This window comes from Mus musculus, chromosome 1 (genome assembly GCF_000001635.26).
Source record: "Mus musculus strain C57BL/6J chromosome 1, GRCm38.p6 C57BL/6J".
Taxonomy (NCBI): domain Eukaryota; kingdom Metazoa; phylum Chordata; class Mammalia; order Rodentia; family Muridae; genus Mus; species Mus musculus.
Window position 1 is genome coordinate 90,685,230 of NC_000067.6, and position 23,180 is coordinate 90,708,409.

General features: G+C 45.5%; 1 long non-coding RNA gene across 2 annotated transcripts; it reads right to left on the reverse strand.

The window, feature by feature from the left end:
• Positions 1-1,615: 1,615 nt before the first annotated feature.
• Gm35332 lies at positions 1,616-18,661 on the reverse strand. Of its 2 annotated transcripts, XR_387262.3 has the most exons (5): positions 18,562-18,661; positions 12,207-12,297; positions 11,569-11,602; positions 2,307-2,428; positions 1,616-1,854 (listed from the first exon to the last, which is right to left on the reverse strand). It is a non-coding gene; the product is annotated as a predicted gene, 35332 (long non-coding RNA). The 2 variants fall into 2 exon arrangements; XR_878399.2 differs by lacking the exon at positions 11,569-11,602.
• Between the last annotated feature and the right edge of the window lie 4,519 nt (positions 18,662-23,180).

Sequence of the window (23,180 nt, forward strand, 5' to 3'; positions counted from 1 at the left end):
AGACACAGTGTTATCAGGTGGACAGAAAGGACAAAATAAAAGAGCCGAGGTGGAGGAGGAAGGTGAATTCTGTGCTGACGTACAGCTTAACTGCCTCCTATACTGTGGCTCAAGTAGAGGCCTTGAATAGACACTGCATGACGCCATCTGATTGGGCAGTCTTGGTGAAGGCATGCCTTTCACCTGGGCAGTATTTAGATTGGAAAGCCTTTCTTATTAAATTTGCAAATGAACAGGCAGCGGCTAATACTGCTACAGGAAATCCAGCATGGGATAAGGATATGCTGCTTGGTCAAGGTTGCTTTGCACAACAACAGACAGGATATCCAGTGCAGGTGTTTGAGCAGGTGAATCAGATTGCCATAAGGGTGTGGAAATCATTGCCCACTGGTGTTGATGGTGTTGACATGGGCAAGAGGGTCTGTTTGTGTGTTTCCCCAGGATCACCGACAACAGCTGTGGGTCCCAGAACAGCTGACCAGAGCAATTCAAAACAAGCAGAGCTATGAGGACGTTGATTTTCCTGTGGCTGGGGGTGCTCCCTCTAGTGAGAACTGAAGAGCTCTGTGTTCCTGAAACCATGCCGTTGACGCATTCGGGTGTTTCCTCAATTCTTTACATCTAATGCCAGATTTTAAGCCTTAATGGAACTCGAATAGAACCCATCATTGTTGGCAATTTTACCTCTTGGTTTACCTCTGCTTTTTCTTACTTTAAGGAATGGGTGGGAGTGATTTTGTGCTGCCATATACTGTGGACTGGTGTTCATGCTCTGGTTGGTATGCAAATTCAGAACCCAACAAAAAACGTGACAAGGTGATTATAACTCAGGCACTTTTAGCTATTGAAAATGGCGCCTCCCCTGAAGTTTGGTTATCTATGCTCGAGAATTAGTCGGCATCTGAGTTCTCTGCTCTTGCACCTCATGGATTTATGGATCCATTGCACTGGAATGAGAGAGACTCAACGATCATTGATCAGCCCTTGCACATCGCTGAGGTTTCCTCATTGCACGCGATAGGGTGATCATGATTTCCCCACTAATTCATTTTTTGGCTGGCCTCTTTTGTAGAGTTCACCCTAGGTCATTTAGCAGTTACTGTCACACAGCACTGCGGTATCCAGAGATGGGCAACTTTCCTCATGCATAGACCAACCTAAGACACAGGGCCTGGTGGCGATAGGGTTACCCTATGATGGGTAAGGCTGTGACATTAGAGGAACGACCTAAAACAGGAGCCACGGAGGATGGACATAATTGCACAGGCCTAGACCAGCCTCATTTTATTAAAACAAAAAGGGGGAGATGTGGGAAGCCACATGTGCCATTGCAGGGTGGCACTGGCTTCCACTGGCCAGCACACATACATAGGCAGTAAAGTTTTTTTGCCAAGATGAGGTTTTGAGAATTAACCAATCAGATGAGAGACAAGTTAACCAATCAGATGAGAGACAAGTTAACCAATCAGATGAGAGAGAAGTTAACCAATCAGATGTGAGACATGCAGATGAGGTGGTAAGCATAACCCATGCATAACCAATCCGGGTGTGAGACACGCCTCTCCTAGGCCTATATAAGCAGCACCAGTTCTGGGCTTGGGGTCTCTTCACCTCTGCAATCAAGCTCTCCCAATAAACATGTGCAGAAGGATCCTGTTCTTGCTGGCAAGTCAGGGCACGCGCAAGACCCAAAGATGGTTGTGCTGCTCGGTTCCCACTGTCAATGTGACTGTATTTGGGATCAGCTAGGTGGCACACTTCTGGGTGTGTTGCAATTCTCACGGAGATTTTTTTCTGAGGAAAGATGACCCATCCAATGAGGGTCTGAATCAACTCACAGGCTGAGGTCAAAGTCTAAACAATGAGAAAAAAAGAAGACAACAACCTGAGTTCCAGCATCCATCTTGACTGCAGACTGTGACCAGCTGCTTCATGCTCCTGCTGCCATGCCTTGCCCACTGTGACATACTGTGTTTCCTCAAACTTTGAGCTGAGACAAATCCTTCCCTAGGTTACTTTTATCACTGGCATGACAAATACTATTATCACAAATACCAAGTAACAAATACCATGGACACCAGGAAGGGGTGGAATCTGTAAGAGGCTGGGCCAGCGGGAAGTCCTTAGGTTATGGCAGCCTGCCCTGGAAGGAGACACCAGCACTCCCTGGGTAATGATCAGATCTACCCCATGCCCTAGCCAGGAGCCCCACCCCAGGCCTGAGTGAATGAACTTACTGGAGTCTCTAAACTGTGAGCCTGCACAAAGCTCTCCTCCTTCTAAGTTGTAAGTAAGAGAGAACTCACTGAGGCACAGTGCACACAGGAGAGCCCGGCCTAGTGAGGCTTTTGGAGTCATTCCTTCCAGATGATTCCTCCGGGAGAAAGGGAAGTATCCTCGATACTGCTGTGACTCTCTTTTCTCTGGCCTGGAATAAACCATTATACACCATCTGGATGCAGAAGAACAGTAAAAGAGGCACAGGGTCTTTGCAGAGAAACATGACTGGGTTTCAGTCAATATTTCTCAGTTATGAGTTGTGATCTGCGGGCCTCGAGATGCTAAAAAATGTGACTAGCTTGCTGATCAAAATCTGCAGCATCTGTGAAATCAGATCCAAAAGCTGGCAAGCAAAGGGTTGCAGGGTTACGGCGTTCCATGCAAGCTCAAGCACCAAGATCGGCTCCATCTGGAAGGTTCTACATCAAGCATTCTCCATTAGGAATGTGCTCTGTGAGAGAAACCATGCAGGTACTGATATGGAGTACACACACACACACACACACACACACACACTCCCAACAGAGAGTCATAAACTTATGAAAGTTAAGCCCTATTTCCAAAAGAGAGACCTAGCCTTGCTCTCAGTTAATTTCTTCACACACCCTCATTTAACACACCCCTTTCTCCTCTAACTTACACTGAAAACCAGTTCAAAGGGGAATCAAGTTCCATCCCAAAGCCCCATGGAGACTAGTAATCACAAATGCATGCATGCATGGTCACTGTGAGAAATGCCCTGAACTGACAGCTGAAGTCGCCTTTTCATTGGCACCACTGTGGCCCTGTCTTTGGCTCAGATTCTACGCATGATCAGACTCCAAACCTCTCACGTATTCACGCAGCCAACATGTACTGAGTGCCACGCATCAGATTCCACTTCTGGATCTGTAGTTACAGCTGTGAACAAAGCAGACAAAAAATCTTGATCCCTAATTTCAGAGGGAGAGAGAGACAAGGAATAACAGAGGCCATCAGATTATTTTTTATTTAACAATATGTGGGAAAATATCATGGAGGAGAAATAGAGTCCCTCAAAAAGAAGGCTGCTATTGGCTCATGGGGAGCTCATAATGGAAACAAGGGGTTCTCCCAAAAACCTATAGCAGAGGGAAACACATCTTACCCCCACAGAACAACCAGTGTGATGGCCCTGTGGTGGAGGAGGCCTGGCTTCATCTACAGCAACCAGAAGCTGGCGTTACCAGAGGGGACTGATGAGGGAGCCTGGGGACCCAGGGGGTCATTCCTGATGCCCCCACTCAGGTTCTCAACTTTAAGCAGGAAGCCTCAACACTGGACAGCAGGGACGGGAGGGAGGGCCTCACACAGAAAACATGGAGACAAATAAGGTCTTTGTACCACATGACACCCTGGTTACTCATACATAATAAAAACGCCAGATTTAAAAAAGCAGAACGTTTGATTATATTCACCCCCCAAATCCTCCTGATTCCCTTCTGTCCGAGCCCATCCCATTCTGTGTGTCCTCTTTTTTCCCCTCCCCCCACCCCCATCAAATACAGTTTGTACTGCCTGGATACTCTTCGCTGTGCAGCCTTCTGTGAAAGCATGGCTGACCTCAGTTCTTTTGTTTGTTTGTTTTTGTTTTGTTTTGTTTTTGGGGGGAGAAGAGGTTTATTTCACTCACTGTTCCATATAATGGCTCATCAGAAGCAGTGAGGGCAGGAACTCAAGCAGGCAGAAGCCCAGGGCAGATGCAGATGCAGAGGCTATGGAAGAGTGCTGCTTACTAGCTTGCTTTTTATAGCTTGCTCAGCCAGATTTTTTCTTCTTCCTTCCTTCCTTCCTTCCTTCCTTCCTTCCTTCCTTCCTCCCTCCCTCCCTCCCTCCCTCCCTCCCTCCCTTCCTTCCTTTCTTCCTTTCCTTCTTTTTTTTTTTTTAAAAAAGATTTATTTATTTAATTTATGTATATGAGCACACTGTCAATGTCTTCAGACACACCAGAAGAGGGCATCGGATCCCATTACAGATGGTTGTGAGCCACACGTGGTTGCTGGGACTTGAATTCAGGACCTCTAGAAGAGCAGCCTTAACTTCTGAGCCATCTCTCCAGCCCTCAGCCAGAATTTTTAAAATATTTATTTATTTATTATTAGATGTTTTCTTTATATACATTTCAAAATCCAGCAATACCTCTCCTGGGCATATACCCAGAAGAAGTTCCAACTGGTAATAAGAACACATGCTCCACTATGTTCATAGCAGCCTTATTTATAATAGCCAGAAGCTGGAAAGAACCCAGATGTCCCTCAACAGAAGAATGGATACAGAAAATGTGGTACATTTACACAATGGAGTACTACTCAGCTATTAAAAACAATGGATTTATGAAATTCTTGGTCTCGGTCTTAAAGAAACAGGCTTTCCCCTCTCCCAGCAGCTGTCAATTTCCAGTAGTTGCTTAGCTGGACTATGATCAAAATACATTGACTCTCAAAGAACTAATAAAATGAGGAAAAGCGAGTTGCCTATTCTATTAGGGTTTTTATTGCTGTGATAAAACACTGTGACCACAGTAACTTATAATGGAAATGATTTAGTTGGGCTTATGGTTTCAGAGGGTGAAGATCCGTGATGGCGAAGCAAAGGCATGACAGCAGGAATGGCTGAAAGCTTACATCTCTGTCTGCAAGCAGGAAGCAGAGAGACCACCCTTGGGATAGTGCAAGTCTTTTATTGTGCATATTTTTGTATTGACAGGTGGTTTACATATATGGTATGTCTGTGGGAGGGATTTGATTGGTACGGTATGTGTATGTCATGTGTGCATATGTGACATGTATGTGTGTGACATGTGTGTTTACATATCTCTGGTATATTTTGTGTGTGTGTGTGTGTGTGTATGTGCATTTGTGTGGCTTATGCATGGTGTGTGGTATGGCATGAATATGGTGTGTTTCTGAAGTGTCTACAAGATGCATGTATTTGGCATGTGGGCCAGTGTGGGTGTTTCAGGAGAGCCATGAAGGAGACCACAGCAATCAAGAGAAGTCAAGGGTGTTTAAGGAACCATATCCTGACCAATTTGTTCTGTTCTACCCTGACTGTCCCGGCTTCCTGTGACCTCTTGTCTTCCACAGTGACATAATGAGAATCCCCAGACAGCCTGTTATTCTCACAGGGCTGAGGGTGTGGAGCTGGCTTGGGGCTCAGCCATGACCAAGTTGAATCAAGCAGGGAGACAGGAGGATGAGGTACTGGGTTTTATGGCAGGCCTGGAAGCTCAGCTGCTCAGACTTGGGAGACCCATCAGGGGGAATGACTGCTTTTCAAACAGATGAGAAATATGGACATGTATGATTAGCAGTAGTGGCCAGCAGCTGCTTCTCATCACTAGTTTTCAGTGAGGACACATGTAGCAACAGCTATATATCACTCTGTGGGCTCGGGACCCTGGGAAACACTGTATCTTAGAGACGTTAGTAACACAAAGAATGACTCAGGCAGGTCTGTGTTCTCAACACCTCCTCCCCCACACTGCTGATTTGGATCCTCCTGGCTGAGGACTCCACAGACACCACAGGGGCCTGGACATCTGCTGAGCACAGGACGGACGGGAGAAATTGAGAAGTACCCTCCTGCCTTTGAGGTTATGGGGAGGGGAGACTTGGAGCATAGGCCTTTGTGCTATAGGGTAATTCAACAACGGAAGTCTCACATTATTGAAATCTGGAGCCTTTTCTATTTCTGGCCTTGGAACGCTGCAGAATCCAGCATGTGGTGACCCTCATTGAAGAACCTTTTGGAGGCCGGACTGGCCAGCAAACTAGGGACGGCAGAGCTCTGTGATTTACTTCCAGCTGGACAGAGACTACATCACAGCCAAGCTATGTCCTCGTGCCACCTCCACCCCTTGCATCGGTTTTGCTGGGGCCCATCTGGCTTTTGTGGAACTGATCATACTAGAAACAGAACTGTGGGAGAGGCTGCAGAGGAGGGCTTTGCTAACAAGTTAAGGAAATCTCAGGCAAATATTCAGTTTATTTAGAGGCAGCCAGCAGGGGCAGTGTAAATTCAAAGATCAAATATGTATGTGAGCCTTTTCCATACCCCATAGCAACAACTATACATTACACAATACTCCTCTTAGTGTCCAGAAGTCACTTTTCTCAGAGCAAGCATCCATTCATGTACTTGACCAGAGTATAGCTTCTGCAACGTGGGTGGTACAGAGATGCTAAGATCTCCTGCTCTAGACAGAGACTGAGAAAAAGAAATGAGAAACACAGCCCAGGCTCACTGATGACTACACAATAAAATTTATGGACTAACTTAAGTAAAAAAGGGAAAGAAAAACCAACCCTACTACCTAGGCATCAAAATGCCCCTCTCCCTAAACAACATGCACCAAGGTGCAAGGAAAGAATACACAGAAATGAACTCAGCATCAGACTCAAGGTCCAGCAAGGTAGAAAAGAAATAACTCCCAAGGCAGGATGACAGAAGCAATAGCATCCAACGCAAGAGGATAGAACTGTAAAGAAATAATCTTCTAAAGAATTCTAGAATTAAAAACCATTAGCGGAAAGGTGGGGCTCAATAGAACAAGGCACCTTCTCATTAAGAGCAAAGTGCCCTGTTGGTTCAACAAGCAAGCACAAAGGTGGCCTGCATCTTAGAAGGAGCACCTGCTGCACAAATAAGTGACAAGAGATTAATGTGTGTGACAGGCACAAAGACACTGTCCTCAGTTCAACCCTGTGCCAAAACACCCCAGCCAAAAGCAGCTTTGCGTTGGTGACCTGTAGATTGGTACAATACAGGGAAATGCTGAAGACATGCAGAGCCTACATTGCCAGCAGCACAGCCTACCTTTGGTCTCCCAGGAGTGTAGACTTGGGAGTTATGTTCTACAAAGTTACCCTTGCTAGGGGAGATGAATAATGGTTTTCTCAGGCAAACACTAAGGGATTCCTGTCAGTAGACCCAGCCTAGGAGATGTGTTTGTCTTCAGTCAGGAACTGTGAACTCCATGAAGAAAGGAAGCGATGTGGGAAAGAAAGATAATGAGGGTAGAACAAAGTCCCCACCTTTCCACATCATATTCCTGATCGATTTAAAGATAACTGTGTAAATTGGTCATAGGTTCCAGCATGTTGGAGTTGTATAGTAGGTACAGAGAGGAGCTGGTGTGTGTGTGGCGAGAGCTGGATACTCTGCCTCAAGGTCCCTGAATTGTTATTTAAGGGTGGGCACCGATTGTTGAATATTTCATTATTGCAAACCCTGCAGAAACTATTAAAAGATTTTAAAAGTAGGTATGAACATGAGGTCACATAGCCTCACATGGACTAGAGGGAAGGAAGTGCTGCTTCCGAGAACATGGGTAAAGGTACCCTCCCCTCCCTTGTCCTTCAAGTGCAACAAAACCCCTGGGTGTTGTATGTGAATGTGTGCAAGCATGTGAGAACTCTGAATAGCAGAGAGATGACTGCACACTATCTAGGAAGTGCCATGCTCCAAGAATTCCTGGGGGTTTTGCAAACCTCAACTATCCACCTTGGTGCTGGCCACCCAGAAATTCCAGTGAGCACGTGAAAGGGGACCCACAGCAGGCAGCAAGAGGAAGCCTGGCAAGACAGAGAGCTGTAGTGAGCAATTGCTCTTCTGTGTCAGATAGCCAGAGAACAAATGGTGGTTCCTTTTCCCCATACAGCAGGGACTGAGTGGACTCATGCCTTGCACTGGCAGGGAATTCTCTAATGAATGTCAGTGGCCTCTATATAGCATACCCAAAGTCAAAGGACTTCAGTATGGTTTGAAAAGCAACTGAAGAGTTAGCTGACAAGGGAGACTGGCTCTGGGCAAGATCTAAAAGAACTCAGGGGCAAGGAGAGCTCAGGAGACCCCCATTGTACACACAGAAATACAGGCACATAAGGAATACAGAAAGTAAGAGAAATAGTCTTCCCCAGGGCCAACTGCTTATCTGATAACAAATGATCAGCCTGAAAAGATACAGGCAAGCAACATTATACAGACTCAGCAGGTTGTATATATATATAATACATTTAGGTACGTGTGTGTGTGTGTGTGTGTGTGTGTGTGTACATACATATTTAACAACAATTAAAGAAAAAAGAGGCCTTGAATTTGAAAGAGAAAAAGTGGGACATGGAGGGACTGGGAGGAGAAAAGGGGAGGGGGGTTATGTAATTATAATAGAACAGAATAACAATAATAATGACTTTTAAGGAGAAGCCTGGCATGAGGAGATTTAACGAAACCAGATTTCTTCTGTCTGATATCCAAGCACAATCTCAAAGGACAGTAAAGGAATTGAGAGGTGAGGCAGTCAACTGAGAGTCAAGAAGGAGACGTGGATGAGAGTCTTGCTCAAGACAGATATGAGGAAGAAGGATCACTTCAAAAATATCGTTGGAACATTTATAAATAAAATAAAAACTGGTTGTCTTTGACTCACTCATAATACCAGAATGAATTCCAGATGGGTAAGATATTCAAAAACAAAATATAAAAATCACAAAATTATGAGGAATGATTTTCTAATGATATTTTAATAATATTAAGGTAGACTGACTTCACAGCCAAAAAGTATAAAAGGGAAGAAAGAGATCCAGACACACCAAATTAGCAATGATCAAAAAAAAAAAAAAAAAACAGCTGAAAGGAAATACTAGTTTAACATTTTAAATCTTCAAGCAGATGCTAAGGGAAAATCATGGCAATTTATGGTAGACTGATAGTTAACTTCCTTAGTTTAGAAGGAAGTTTGAGTCAATAAAAAAAAAGGTGATTTACATAAAATAAAATAAAATAAAATAAAATAAAATAAAATATTAAGGGCAGGCCTTGAGAGGTGGCCTAGTGGTCAAGAGTACTTACTGCTCTTTCAGAGGACCCTAGTTCAGTTGCCAGCACCCACATCTGTCCTCCAAGGGCACTATGCATTCAACTGTTCAGTATCTTCACAGTTGATGTGGTGCTTGCTATCAGCTGAGGGCCCAATGGTTCATGTCCAACCAGCAGCATGCTCTATACCATCCTTCCTCCCACCCTGACCCAGAGCCGGTTTTACTGGTGCCTTGGATGTGCCTCAATGTGGGACTACCTCCACCTATATTAATTACCTCTACCGTTTTCATGCCACCAGCCCTCTCTTCCTGAAAGGGAAGACAAGGAAGACAAGAGGAGGCCTTCATCACACAGCAAGAGGAAAGTAGAGCTGGCTACAACACAGCATTCCCCCTTAACCCTTGGCCACCAGATTTCTTGACAATATCAGGCTCTGCTTGGAAGAGCAAATGGAGACCCATCTCACCATCAGTGACCCCTCCCTCCCACTATACCTCCAGGTTGTGCTGCAGCCCAGCTCTCTAAGCTGCAGCTCTGGAGAAGCCAGGTGCAGAAATGAGCTGGAGAGCTAACCCACTGGGCCAGAGGACCAGGGCGCAGAACCCGAGCCGGAAGCTGAGGGAACACAGGTAGAAATGCTGGGTCTGCTCACCTGGGCACACATTTCAGCTCTGTCCCTGCTGACCCCTTTATGTGCCTTGGGTCTCCATCTAGGAGATGAGATGACAGAAGGGGGTCACTCACAGGGACCTGGTAGGAACAGCCCAGGTTAGCTAAGTCATAGCTTCCTACTGAGTCTGTTTAAACCATGGCTTCAAAAGGAGGTTTGGTATCTAGTCAAATTATGGCTATTGGTTTTTAACAGATGCACATTTAATTCTCCTTAGCACTGCGGCTGGCAGCATGGGGAGCTCACCCTCATTTAGCAAAGCACCTGCATCTGAAAACTGAGCTTACTGACAGAGCTTGCTTACTTGCCCAGGGCAGGGCCTCTGCGTGTGACTCTATCCCCTCCGAAGGCAGGTGCTGCGCTGGCTGGAGGCAGGGGGAACAGCCACAGATGGTGCACTTCCTGTTTACAACGTACGGAGCAATTGCCATTTTGCTCAAGGAGGAAAAAAAATTATCTTATTGGGCAAAGAAAAATAATAGACCACAGGGATGGAGTATTACAATCCCCACATTTTTGTCTGATGAGAAGCCGATTGGCCCCTGCAACATTGATTAAACATCTCAGAAGCAGCTAGTCTCCAGATGATAAAAACCTTGGCACGACACAACTTTGTAGGGAAAGTTCATCCACGGTCAGGTTGGTGTCACCCAAACTCTTACATCTCGGTATGAAGTGACTCTAAACTGCAATGCTGGGGACACCTCTTTGGGCCTTACATTTTTGTTAGCGTGCAAACTGCCCAGTGAGAGCTCTCAGGGCTACTGTGGGCACCACCTCCTGGGTGTTCCTATCATTAGTGTCGGAGAACAGTGTCAAATTTCACAGGTTTGCAGTTGTGCGGTGTTCTGATATCTGCTTTCAAACGGTTCCTTCCAAAGTACAACCACCAGGGTGGGTAGCTGTGTTGGTGTAACAAGCTACAGCCAGAGCACGCACTAAATGCTTACACAGAATTCTAGGAAGACAGGACCCTTTCCTGTCCAGTGGCCATGCATAACTTTCATCCCTTCCTTTTTAGTCTCCCTCACATATAGACAGAGTGGTCAGCTTTACCTACCATCAGTCCCCATTACTCTAGTTCTGTTGTTCAATGTTTCTGGTTTGTTCTACAAACTGCAGTTGACATATAACCCAGCAAACTGGGCTCTCCCTCAAGTTGGTGCGTCATAGCTAGCCAGCTGGGATGGGGATGAATTGGTTCCTATCATCAGGTGCACTTGTAGACTTGACATATATATTTGTGTGCTCCTGTTACATGCATGCCCATGTACATGTATACACACACACACACACACACACACACACACACACACATACTTTCCTGGGATAGCCTTGACATGGCAAAGAGCCAAAGAAACTCATCTCCCCAAGGACAGCACTTGTATTAAAGCTTCATGATCAGATTCACCTTTGAGTGGCTGCCAGGGTCTCTGCTTGTCTGTGAAAAGTGGATTTGGAACTAAGGGGAGGGGAGGGCAGGGGAGGGGAGGGGAGGGGAGGGGAGGGATTATTCTTTTTATAAGAGCATTGTTAGTAGAGCTTATTAATGCTAGAGACAAGCAGAAAGAGGTCTAGTGAGGGCACTGATTCGAGACTGGGCCTCTGCAGCTGAGCAGGAGTCCATAGCTCATGCTTGTAGTCAGGTGTTCTATGATTCCTTGTGGCCAGGACCATGGGAAGGAGTCTGTTAGTCTGGGGCCTATATGAAAAATCAGCCGGAAGGGTGGGGAGAGCAAGAATCTAGGAAAACAAATGAATTAAAGAGCTTTACAAACCAGCATGGCCCTCGCTGAGTCTATGGCAAAGTTCCTGTAGAAAGAATGAATGTATTGATCTAGAGCCATGGTTCTTAACTCATGGGTCATAACCCCTTGGGGATCCAATAATCGTTTCACAGGAGCTGAGCCCCACCCAAAGATAAGCCTAACAAGACAGAAAACTTATTGGATAGCCTGGATATCAGATACTTATATTAGGATTCATAACAGTTATGAAGTAGCAATGGAATAATCTTATGGTTGAGGGGGGTCCCCACAATGTGAGGAACTGCCTTGAGTGGTTGCAGCATTAGGAAGGTAGAGAACCACTCGTCTAAGTGTATCATGGGTCATGCAGTCATTCTGGCTTTGGGATGTGGGTTTTATTACCAGTAAACAAGGATCATGGGCAACTTCTAGGTGATACTCTTAGGCCTTCTCAGAGGTCTGGGCTGGTACACACCGCAGCTGCAGGGCATGTGGGCTTCTGAGAACTCAGAGCTTCCCTTTTCCCCAGAAGAGGCCTGAGAACATTGACAACTGCTTGGCACAGAAAATCGCATGCACATGCAAGGAGGATAGGGGACAGTGCCAAACCAGAACAATGTGCCAGACCCTGCACTCCCAAGTGGGACCAACTGTGAAGCAGTACACACTCTACAAGCAGAAGCCAGGCTCCTCCCAGGACCAGCTTCCTGCTCAGTCTCTTCTCTGATGCTCCTCCTTCTTGCTGCTCAAAGTTCAGGTCTGCAATGCAAACATCACCACAACTTAGAGCAACTTAGCAGAGATTACACAGAGAGTCCTCATGAACCCACTCCTCCTTATTATCATCATCATCTTTTAGCCCAGTTCACCACGATGGCATCAAGTACTGAAGCTGTAAACTAAAGTCACCCTTGATTCACAGTTCTTGCTTTTTCCTAATGTTCTTCTCTTCCCAGATTCCACGAAGGACACCACGTGACCTCATCTTTCTCACCTCTTTCTCTCTCCCTGGGCTCCTACTTACTGTTCATCACTCAGACTCTTTTGGGTTTTGGCTCCGGATGGTCTTAAAGAATTCTCACCATGTATTTGGTGGGATGCCCCACGACTAATTCCTTTCTGGTGTTCTGTCTTAATCAGGTTGAGTTTCTGGGACTGAGAAGAAAGAACCGAAGGCAGAGGACCCTTCAGATCCCTTGAGATGGCACCCATCAAGGCTGCCCCGTGTATTTCCATCTCGATGTCCTATGTTTCACGCTAACCTCCACCAGCTGGCCGAGACAGGGTTTACCAGGCTTCTCTACTGTGGAGTTGGAGTTGTTTCTCTTGCCTTTCCGAAATACCCATGGACAGGAAGTCAACCCACTCCAGTGAGAGGAGAGCTAATCCACTTCCCCACTGATGAAACATCCATTTCAGAGCATTTGGAATCCTTTCAATGGGAAGTGTTCTTAGTGCTATGGAAATCGTCTTGAGCTTGTAAAACCCAGAGAGGGAACTTCCAAACCCCCAAAGGTCTGCCAGCCACCCCTGAGAACTACTGTTGCACTCAATGGTGGCTGAGATGGATGTCAGGAATCCGGGCCTTCCCTGGTGAACACTGTTGCTTGCTGTGAGAGATCAGATGAAACTCTCACCACTTGACAAGTGGGAGTGTGTTGAAGGTTCAGACACACGTTTAACTCCACCCTACTGAGGGGCAAGCAACCCAGGCTCACCAAAGTGCTTTGGAAGGACTAGGGAATACACCAGAGGAATGGGGAAGGGGAGACAGGACCATCAGCTGTGGCTAATTCATCATTGCTTCGGGGCCCATGCTGTACATCCCAATAACCTTTGAGGCTTAAGTCTGCAGAGACCGAATCTGGCCCTAGTGTGTAAGTGAAATATGTCCTGGACTGCACCAAGTCTCCCTTTCTCCAAGAAGGAATGAGAGCATCTCAATTTATAAATCAATGAGATCACATCTTTAGAACAGGAGCCAGCAGTTACGTAAGGTATCTGAGCATCTGAGTGGTTCATATCATGCAATGAATGATGTCAGCTATGCACCTAATCCAGGAGTCAGCCAGCCAGCTCTGTGTAGCTCTGATAGGCTTCATCTAGGTGTGTCTTTAGTCTAGATACATCCTTCATCTAGGTGCAGCCTGTCAGTGATTTGGTTGGCTTTTCCCACATATCTCTTAGCTACCACAACACTGGTTTCTGAGCATGCCTTCTGAAGAGTCAAAGGTGGCTCTTGGTGCTTACAAACACACAAACCAGGAGCATTAACTCCACATTGGGCAGGGTGAGGTCCCTGAAAAACAGAAAACAGGAACCAATAAATACATCCTTTACACTATACCTCCTTATGATGGCTATTCTGAGTCACATTATTTTTTCCTATGGCTTCTCAAAAGGTTTCATGGCTTTACATACAAGTCTCCCATAGTGTTGGCCAACTTACACAAGTATCTTGGGCTCATCACTTTGCTTCCTGGTTTGTCCTTAGAGACATGCTTCCCAGTGTAAGTGTGTCCCAGGCTTTCCTTTCTAAAGAACTCAGGTTAAGATAAATCAATACAGTGCCCTGACCACTGGGAATTCATTCCTTCAGCAAGTATAAGCACCTACTATGTATGCAGCATGGTAGTGGGCTTTCAAAAACTGGGGATCAGCAAATAAGTCATCACATGTGTGCATGATGTAAGAAGCAAAGGCTGGAACTGTCCGGATCCTGTATCCTAATCCAGGGACTAAAGGTGGCTTAGTCAGAATCAGACTTCTCTACCAAGCTCCAAGACATGTGTTTTTCCATAAAATAGGCAGGAAACACAAAAAAGGAGTCCTGGGGGAGACCAGGTATGGGGTGGGGTGGGGTAAGCAGAGGCACGGCATGCTCTCAGAACTGAGAGAGACCAGGCATGGCAGGGATGACTGAGAGTGACAGAAGATGGTAGGAGTGAGGTTGGTTCAGAAAACCAGGAACTGACCATGAAGTACCTAGAGAATTGATCCCACAATTGAAGGGGACCCAGATGAGTTTGGACTACAGTTAACATTCTGAGAAGATCACTTGGGCTGATTTGAATAGTGGGGCACATCTGTAATGTCAGTGCTAGGAGACTGAGGGAGGGAGGATCAGGACTTCAAGGCCAGTCTGGGCTGCATAGGGAGACCCTGTCTTAGCAAGGGATTGTGTTGGCTAAGGCTCAAGAACTACATGGTAGGCCAAGAACAGACAGAGGCTCAAGAACTACATGGAGGGCCAAGAACAGACAGAGGAGGCCTAATGAGGTGACTGAAGTGATCTGGGTGAAGTGTGCACATGATGTTCTCACTGTGGTGGATGGTAAGGATGGTGAAAAGAAAAGCTTGGGATGGGCAAAGATGAGATTCAGGCTGGGGAGATGGGTCAATGGGTAATAGCACTTGCTACTCAAAAAAAACGAGGTCCTGAGTTCAAATCAACAGAACCCACAGAAAAGCCAGACCCACAAAGAAGCATCTGTAATCCTGGCGTTCCTGCAGGGAGGTGGGAGGTGGAAAGAGAATCCTCAGAAGGCTGTGAGCCAGTGAGCCTAGTGTGTGCAGCAGAAAACAGCACAAAGAACTGCCACAAATAAGGTGGGAGGCAAGGACCAACAATCAAGATTGTCTTCTGGCTTCCTCCTGTTCACCATTGTTAAGGCCTAGGTAACTGTAACCTGGGTAGCTGTCATTTTGTGCTACTGCTAATAATTTAAGTAACATTCTTATACGTTGTAATTGCTGTTACTAGGAAACTTTCTCATGTCCAAGTTGATTACATATTCTGTTATGGTCTATGCCCTTGGAGGCCAATCATGATAGAAGTCAGTAGAACTTTGTATAGTTTGTATAGTATGCTTTGTATAGTTACTGACAATAAGTTTGGACCTGAACCAAACACACAGCAGATCTTCCTGCACCTGTGTATAATATTTAATGTTTTTCACTTTTATAAGTTGCCCCTGGGATGGACTACAATGGAAGAGAGACACCTGCACCAATATAAGAAACTATTTGGAATAAGAATTCCATTTTGAATAGGGGTCAAGTAAAGTTTAAGTTCCCAAGACCTCCCTGGGAACTGACATCCTACTTAGCAGAAAGAGACTTGTATGTGGATAACTGACATCCTGGTTAGCAAGCTAACACATGAATGTTAGATAAGGCAAGATCATGCCACAGTTGAATACCCCAACCGATAGGAATAGGATACATATATGTACAACAAAGACATGTTTCTAAGGAAATACCCCTATTTCTAAATCCTTATTGATAGAATCACTTGGCACAGAAGTTTGTAGATCTCAGACTTAAAAAGCCCTATATGATCTTGACTCAATATTACAGTCAGCTCCTGAGTCTGACCCGTGGCCCTGATCAATCAGTCTTGGGGTCTGGCATTCAACAAACCATTCCTATTTGACTGAGATAGGTGTTTGAGTGGTTTGTGTGGCAATCCCCAGACCCCAACAACCATGGCAAGCATTCACCTGTATTTATACACACACTGTATACACATGCTCATGCGCGCACGCGCACACACACATGTACACACACATACACACACACACACACACATGAGAGATAAAACTATTAATTTTATAATTACAATTAAATCAACTTGACTTCTTTTCCTAGATGTATCCCTTTAATTTCCTTCCCTTGTCCCACTGTTCTAGCTAGCTTACAGCACTATGATAAAAAGAAGTGAGTACAGTGGTTAGTGAGTTAGCCCTATCTTGTTCCTGGTTAGAATAAGAGTGCTCTAAGTCTCTCTCTACTTAGGAATATAGCTTCTGAGATCTCTGATAGTTATGGACCACTAGTTAGAAATCTTGCTTGATTCCCCATCCCAAAGCTATCTACTCCTGAAGACTGTGCCTAGAACCTCTTCCTCACTTTTTCAATCCAGTGGTCCTTAAAGGCTCACCCAAGTTCATTAACTCCATAAACTTGCACTGATACCAGTATGGTCAACTTCCCAGCCTCTTGCTCTGTCTGATGACTTACTGAGATGCTTGAAGGACCAGATGCTCCAGTTCTCACCTGAACTGTTATAGAGTGCTCATTTGCATGCCTCTGCTGCCCTAGAAACAGAGGGACAGGCAGCTGATTGGCCAAGTTGTTATTGTGGTAGGAGTTGAGTGGGTTGGGTTGCTTTTCCACTCATCAGTCTGAGGTAGACACACACATCCCAGCTTTTGCTGTCTTCTGAATGTCTCCTGGAAGCAATTCCTTCCCAGTCAGCCTTTCTAACACTCGAATGTCACTAGCTTTATCCCTTCATTGAGTCATGCTTGAGTGCACAGCAGTGCACAGCCAGGATGACTGAGCTTTCAGTTCAGATTATTCAGAAAATTGTTTCTATGCCCATAGAAGGTGCCAGTGAAGAGTGATCAACCCTACAGAGATGCTATCTGGGCAGAGTAAAACCAGACTCTGAATTTCCATCTGGGCAAAAATCTCAAGAACTAAGTCCTTCTAAATGACGAATCTTAAACTTAGTGCTTAGTAAAGAAACACAATTTTCAAATATGATTTTATAAAGAAAATATATAAAAGAAATTCAAATCAAATTCAAAAGTAAAAAGGTGTGGTAAACATATTTGTTCCCCAATCTCTCTCCTCAAATAACCCTAATGATACTATGGAACCCAATGAGCCAAGAATACCTAAAGCAATTGCCCAAGGCAGCCTCCAAGAAGTCTTTAGCTGTGGCTTGAGGTACAACCTTGCCCGGCTTTATCCCAAGAGAAGTAGGTCCCAGAAGGAGTGTCTTTCTGTCTCAATACATCCATGAAAGCCACAATCCTGAAATCTCAGAAACGCTCGGGTCAGAGGTGCCACACTATCTTAGATTCTTGACTATAAGCAATAGAAACTATCTCTGAGTACCCCAACCAGGAAGACAAAATGGAGTTTCCTGAACAAGTGAATCGTGACCCAGACTTGGAAGATAACTGGAATCGTCAGTGGAGATGATTATCAAGGAAGTCCCAACAATAGAAGTTGTAGAATGCAATTAAAATCCCATCAGGAAATTCTCCCCAGGATGAATTAAGTCCTAATTAGAAGGTTGGACGCCTCTAAAAGACTTGGTCTACCTCAGAGCACTCTGAAGTCAGAGGAGGGAAGTCAAGGGGCTTCTCATTAACAAGGATGCAAAACAACAACAAACAAACAGCAGTGAGTCTGGTCCTCCTTTTGTGGCTCTGTTTATGATGTGCAGCCTCCTAGGTGATACATATCTACCCATGGGTCTCATAAGTTCCAGAATCGCCAGGAGTATCAGCCAACACATTTGTAGTTGGCAATGTCATATTGCAATATCAAAGAATGGACACTCATAGGTCCTAGATCACTGAGAAGCCATGTGTCATGACTGACTTGACAAAGACCTGTACTGTGGTCAGCTTTGACCTTGGCCGTGTGGAATGCCTCTGAGTCTTCTCGAGCCTGACACTTCTCCACTCTTCACTTACGTCTGTGCTTCTGTCTTCTTTCCTGGTTGTCGTCTCCCAGCTTTCCTCTGCAGACACACTCTCTGCAGGAAAGATGCCTTTCTTCCCACTGCTACCACCACTCATTTCCTACTTGACCCAAGGACTGTCAGTTATAATACTGTTAAGCTTCTCTGGACTTCTAGTGCCCCAGCTTACATTGAGAACAAGAACCACGAGAAAGTGAGGTCAGGGCTAAACACTAAAGGATCATGGTTAAAGAGCCAAGGTTCCAACCCAATGATGGGTATAGTCAGAATGCCAGATACTGGGTGACCAAAGTCAACACTGGAGAAAGTGAATGATGACTTAACAGTGTGAAGTTCAGGTTTTACAGCCTGGAGGAACTGAACAGGTGGAGTTTGTAACTGAATTTTTTGGCTACTTTACTAGTTCTTATATTTACCACCCTTCTCCACCCCAATCCCTTCCAATGCTCTTCCCCAAACATTAGGTAGGTAAGGAAGAAGGTTAGAGGGGAAAGGGTGCATAGATCTCTTAAACGACTTACTCCATGCTAATTAAGGGCATTGAGTTCCTTGGGGCAAGTTCAATCCTCATTCTCCAAGAAACAATCAGCAACCCAGCAAAACAGCAACCAGCAACAACCAGAAAGCCAGCAAACAGCAAAGGCAGCAGCACGGGCAGCAGCAGAAGCTCCCACAGCCTCTGGGCCTCTGGCACTTTTATATCCTCTCAAGAATCCCCAGAATTCCAAACATAAACTATCTTCAACTGGCAGAATCATGCCGCTGCCAAAACAGGCAAGACCTCATGGTCAGCTGCTGCGGACAATCTGTAGCATCGCCGTATCCCACACCTGGGATTGAAACAAAACACATTCACATAACATAACTGGGTTTTTAAAGAAATCAAAATTCTCACTATGGGGGTTAGTTTAACAGACCTTCCTTTCCCAAGGGCCGAGGCTTTGGCTTTTTCACAACCTGGAGACCGCCTACCTGTCATGCAGCACCAACATAGGCTGTCCAAAGCCACAGGACAGTTCTCTCAACTACCCTTCTGAATTGGCTTGCTTTAAGTCATAAGTCTTTGTTCTTACTCCATCCTAGGCAAAGTGACATATGTGTGTGTGTGTGTGTGTGTGTGTGTGTGTGTGTGTGTGTGTGTGTGTGTGTGTGCATCAAGTACCATTGGCATCAATGTCTTCTTTCTCTCTCTATAGGAACAACACTGGGTTGGAAAACAACTTCCTTCTCTAACATTTGAGACTAGTGACCTGATTCAAGACATACTCAAGAGAAGCCAAGAAACCCAGTCTTCATGACACGTGGCCCTGTGGGGCCACAGCATGGAGTCAGAAGGTACCAACAAAATGTCAAAGGAGTAGACATGGAACATCTTGGTAATATTTTGTAAAGCCAAACATTTTCACTGTTTCTGAAATGGATGGGAAATCCACAGGTATTTGTTGAATGAATGAATGAATGAATGAATAAATAAATAAATAAATAAATAAATAAATAAAATGCTTTGAAACAAAAACATTGGCGACAATGCATAGTGAGCATGAAGAAATGGGTAGGTGCCCCAGCCTAACACATGACTGTCTTCAACAAATATGAAAAAAATTTTGTCCTAGGATCCGCACAAGTAGAAGGGTTGGGGACAAGCTGGAGAGACTTCCAGGGTGGAATGACCACTGGTTGTGGAAAAGAAGGAGAAAAGTCACTGCCAAAGGGAAACAGGATGAAATCAATACAAGGAGGGACACGGGGGGGGGGGGGGAGGTAAACCCAGAAGAGAGTATGTTGGGTTTGAACTCTGAATGTGCCCACGGAGAGGAGGCAGTGGAGGGAAGTGAACCCGTAGAGCTTCAGCGATCTGGGGTAGGGAACCACAATGCTGAGTCAGGGACTGATGCCATTAGCAGATCCCAGAGCATGTGGGATACAGAGAGCAAGGAGCTACACAGAATGCTCAGTTAGAGCCTTGCTGCCCTGTGGCTATGGTCCTTTCTGGTCCCGTTACAGATCTGTAAGCATGTCTGAACTTCAGCTTCCCCTCTGCCTCACTGAGAACAGCTTGCCCTCAGGGCTGGTATACAGATATTTAATTTGAGACCTGGTCTGAGAGACTAGAATTGAGGGTACAGAGAAGCAAAGGAAGGAGGGAAACCCCATGTTGCATCTAGCATGGGGGTTGGGGGGTCAAACAAATGGGCCTTGATCTTCTTTGTCCTCAAGAGGAATACACATGCCTTTCAGAATCAGCTTTCCGAGGTTCAAACAGTAAAGGAACTATTGTCCAGCCTCTATCCCACATTGGGTACCCCCACACTTCTAGAATCCCTGTATGTGTTTATGAAGGGGGGACCTACTATATTCACAGCATCAGAGCTGCGTTAAACAGGAAGGATTGCTATGGGTTCTTACTGAAGGCCAGAGATGATGGCAGAGTGTGAGTGGAGCCTGCTCTCTGCATGTCTTCCTCACCACAGTCATAACTATTGAGGGGAAGACAAGAAAATGCAAAGTGGGTGGTGGTGGGGTGGTGGTGGGGTGAGGGTGGGGGGTCGGGACTTGTCCTTCAATGCACTCTTTTCCTTTATCTCACTTAGTTCTGTTTAGGTGGCTGCTTCAAGGCAGCAGCTCAGCTGATCTCTTTAAAACATACATCACATCATGGAGTTAGTGGAAGAAGGCACAGTCCCCACTGATGGAGTCTGAGAGCCACCCCTTCCCTTTGCTGGGTCATGATTGTGGTTCTCTGCAACTGATGTCATCCTCTGAGTCAAGAGACCACCATATTGTAGAGTTGATCTGTTTAAGCCTTCAAATTTCCATCCTGGTTGGCCTTGTTGACTATTTACATCTCCTAATAGAGGGTCTGGGAGGGTGATGAGACCTGCCCCTGAGTATCCAGCAACTCCCTACCATCTATTGTGTGTAGCATTGCTGTGGGGGAACCATCATTCTGGGTAAAGACTTTCAGATGCTGTCTCTTCTTGTGGAAGGGGAGCACCCACACTTAAGTAAGTGACCTCTCACCCATGCTCTATAAAGAAGCACAAAACTGTATTGTTTCCCCAGGTAACTGTATCCTGGAAACTGCGAGAGTCTTCTCTCCCTAGGAAAAGCCAGGTCCCTGAAGATAAGAGCCCTCACTTGTCTGAATGACAGCATGGAAATTCCAATCTGCAGATGATATACTCAGATCTCTGAATCAGCAACCATAGTGTCCCTGGAGGAATATGCATCCCTGGCTGTCAGGGCCTGAGTTCCTGAAGAACTTTCTGTTATCAAAACCAGAAGCACAAATTCTGACTGTGAATTGCTGGAAGCCACAGTGTGCAATATGACTCCAGTTCAACTGCATATTGCCCAACTGTGGCTTCTTACTGGTGGAGTCCCACATGCTAACATTGGGTGGGGTTCATCAGAAGCCTGTGTGGAGTGCTTCCAGCTAACCAGAAAGTTGGAGCCTTTAATAGCCATCTCATCATTAGCACAGATGCTATCTGGTGACATGATACATATAGAGAGACCAAGAAGGTCCTTAACATAGGTCATTTGGGCTGAAGTAGGTTTGTGAAAGGGAATTTGACCATGCAGACATTCAATACTCTTAAGAGTAATTGAGTTGTCCAGAAACTTGTGTTTCTGAATATGTAAGGACATCTAAGTAAGGACAAGTCTCTAATATGACACTTATCACATGAGGCAGGCAAACAAAGAGCTCCTCCTTTCTGGGACTGTACCATGCTGAGGACTCTATCAGTGACAACTTGGAGCTTTGGTGGAGACAGAAGTGCATAAGCCTTCACGAGGGTGGACTTAGATTTGGGGGTCTATATGTAAGACTGCTAAACTTGCTATAGGCCACTCATTCAAGGCTCCACTGTGCTCACTCTGGAATGGAAAAAGAGGTAATCATTCAAGCCTCTAGAGGCTATTGAGTGCCTTGCCTGCAATAAACCTGGGACCTTCAAGTTGCATGTTCTGTGGATGCTCTGACCGGTCCATCTGCATACCTTTAACTCATTGCTTCATTCTAGACCCTGAACCCAACCAGGTCTTTCTACCTGCCCAGAGTGCATGTATTTCCTTGCTTCCATCTACTTCTCCCTCCCTAGAATGACCCTCTCATACTTGCCACCCACTCATGGAGATATTTTCTTTCTCAGTGTTGTCCTCTAACTCAAGCATGGTCACCTGTTGAGTCAGCTCATCTCTAGCCCAGGATTTGTTCATCTCCCCATATGATTATGGAATATCCATCTCCACTCCTCACCACAAGGCTATGACACATCTGGGAAGCAGCAATGTGACAGAAGGTGACATGAGAATCAGGCTCATCCACTCTTGCTATAGGGTACCTCCTGAGTCTGTTCCCCCATTCCAGTAACTGCTGGATTTCTACTGTGGTCACTTGATCTCAGGATTCCATGAGTCTGGCCACAGACGTCATGGTTTGCTCAAAGTCCCCAGTGCTCTACACTGCAGCTCACCCATTGTACTCATATAAGCCACACTTGCCCACTCCAACCTCAGATCTGCAGAGTTAAAGATGCTTGTACTGTGGATGGACTACACAGTCCATAGCTCTGGGCTCTACATGAAGCTGGTAACCTTGCAAGTCACTCAGCATGTGGATCAATGCAGTGCCACAAACCACGGGAGACATTCAAATTACAAAGGGAGCAGCATAGCTCTTTATCTTCCTCTCTGTGACAGGTGTGAGGTGTGGCAATTAGTCAACAGAAGAATACTCTAGACTTACCAAATCCCCAAACACCATCAGTGTGGCAAATACCTGAGTCTTTGTCATTGTCTCTCACTGTCCATCACAAATGTCTCTTCTGCAGCATCCAAAACAGTTTCTGTTGTCTTTCTTCAGGGGGATTAACAGTGCAACACTGACAGAGGAGGACGGTGTCATCTAGTGGGGTCTAGGATGATCAAATTCCTCATGTACGTGTTGTATGTGCTATGTGTATGTGGTATGTGGTAGTCCCCATAGGCTCACATGTTTTGATGCCAGGTCCTCAGTTAGTGGAACTGTTTGGGAAGGATTAGGAGGTTTGACCTTGTTGGAGGAGGTGTGTCACTGAGGATGGGCTTTGGGGTTTTGAAAGTCCATGCCAGACTCAGTCTCTCTCCCTCCCCT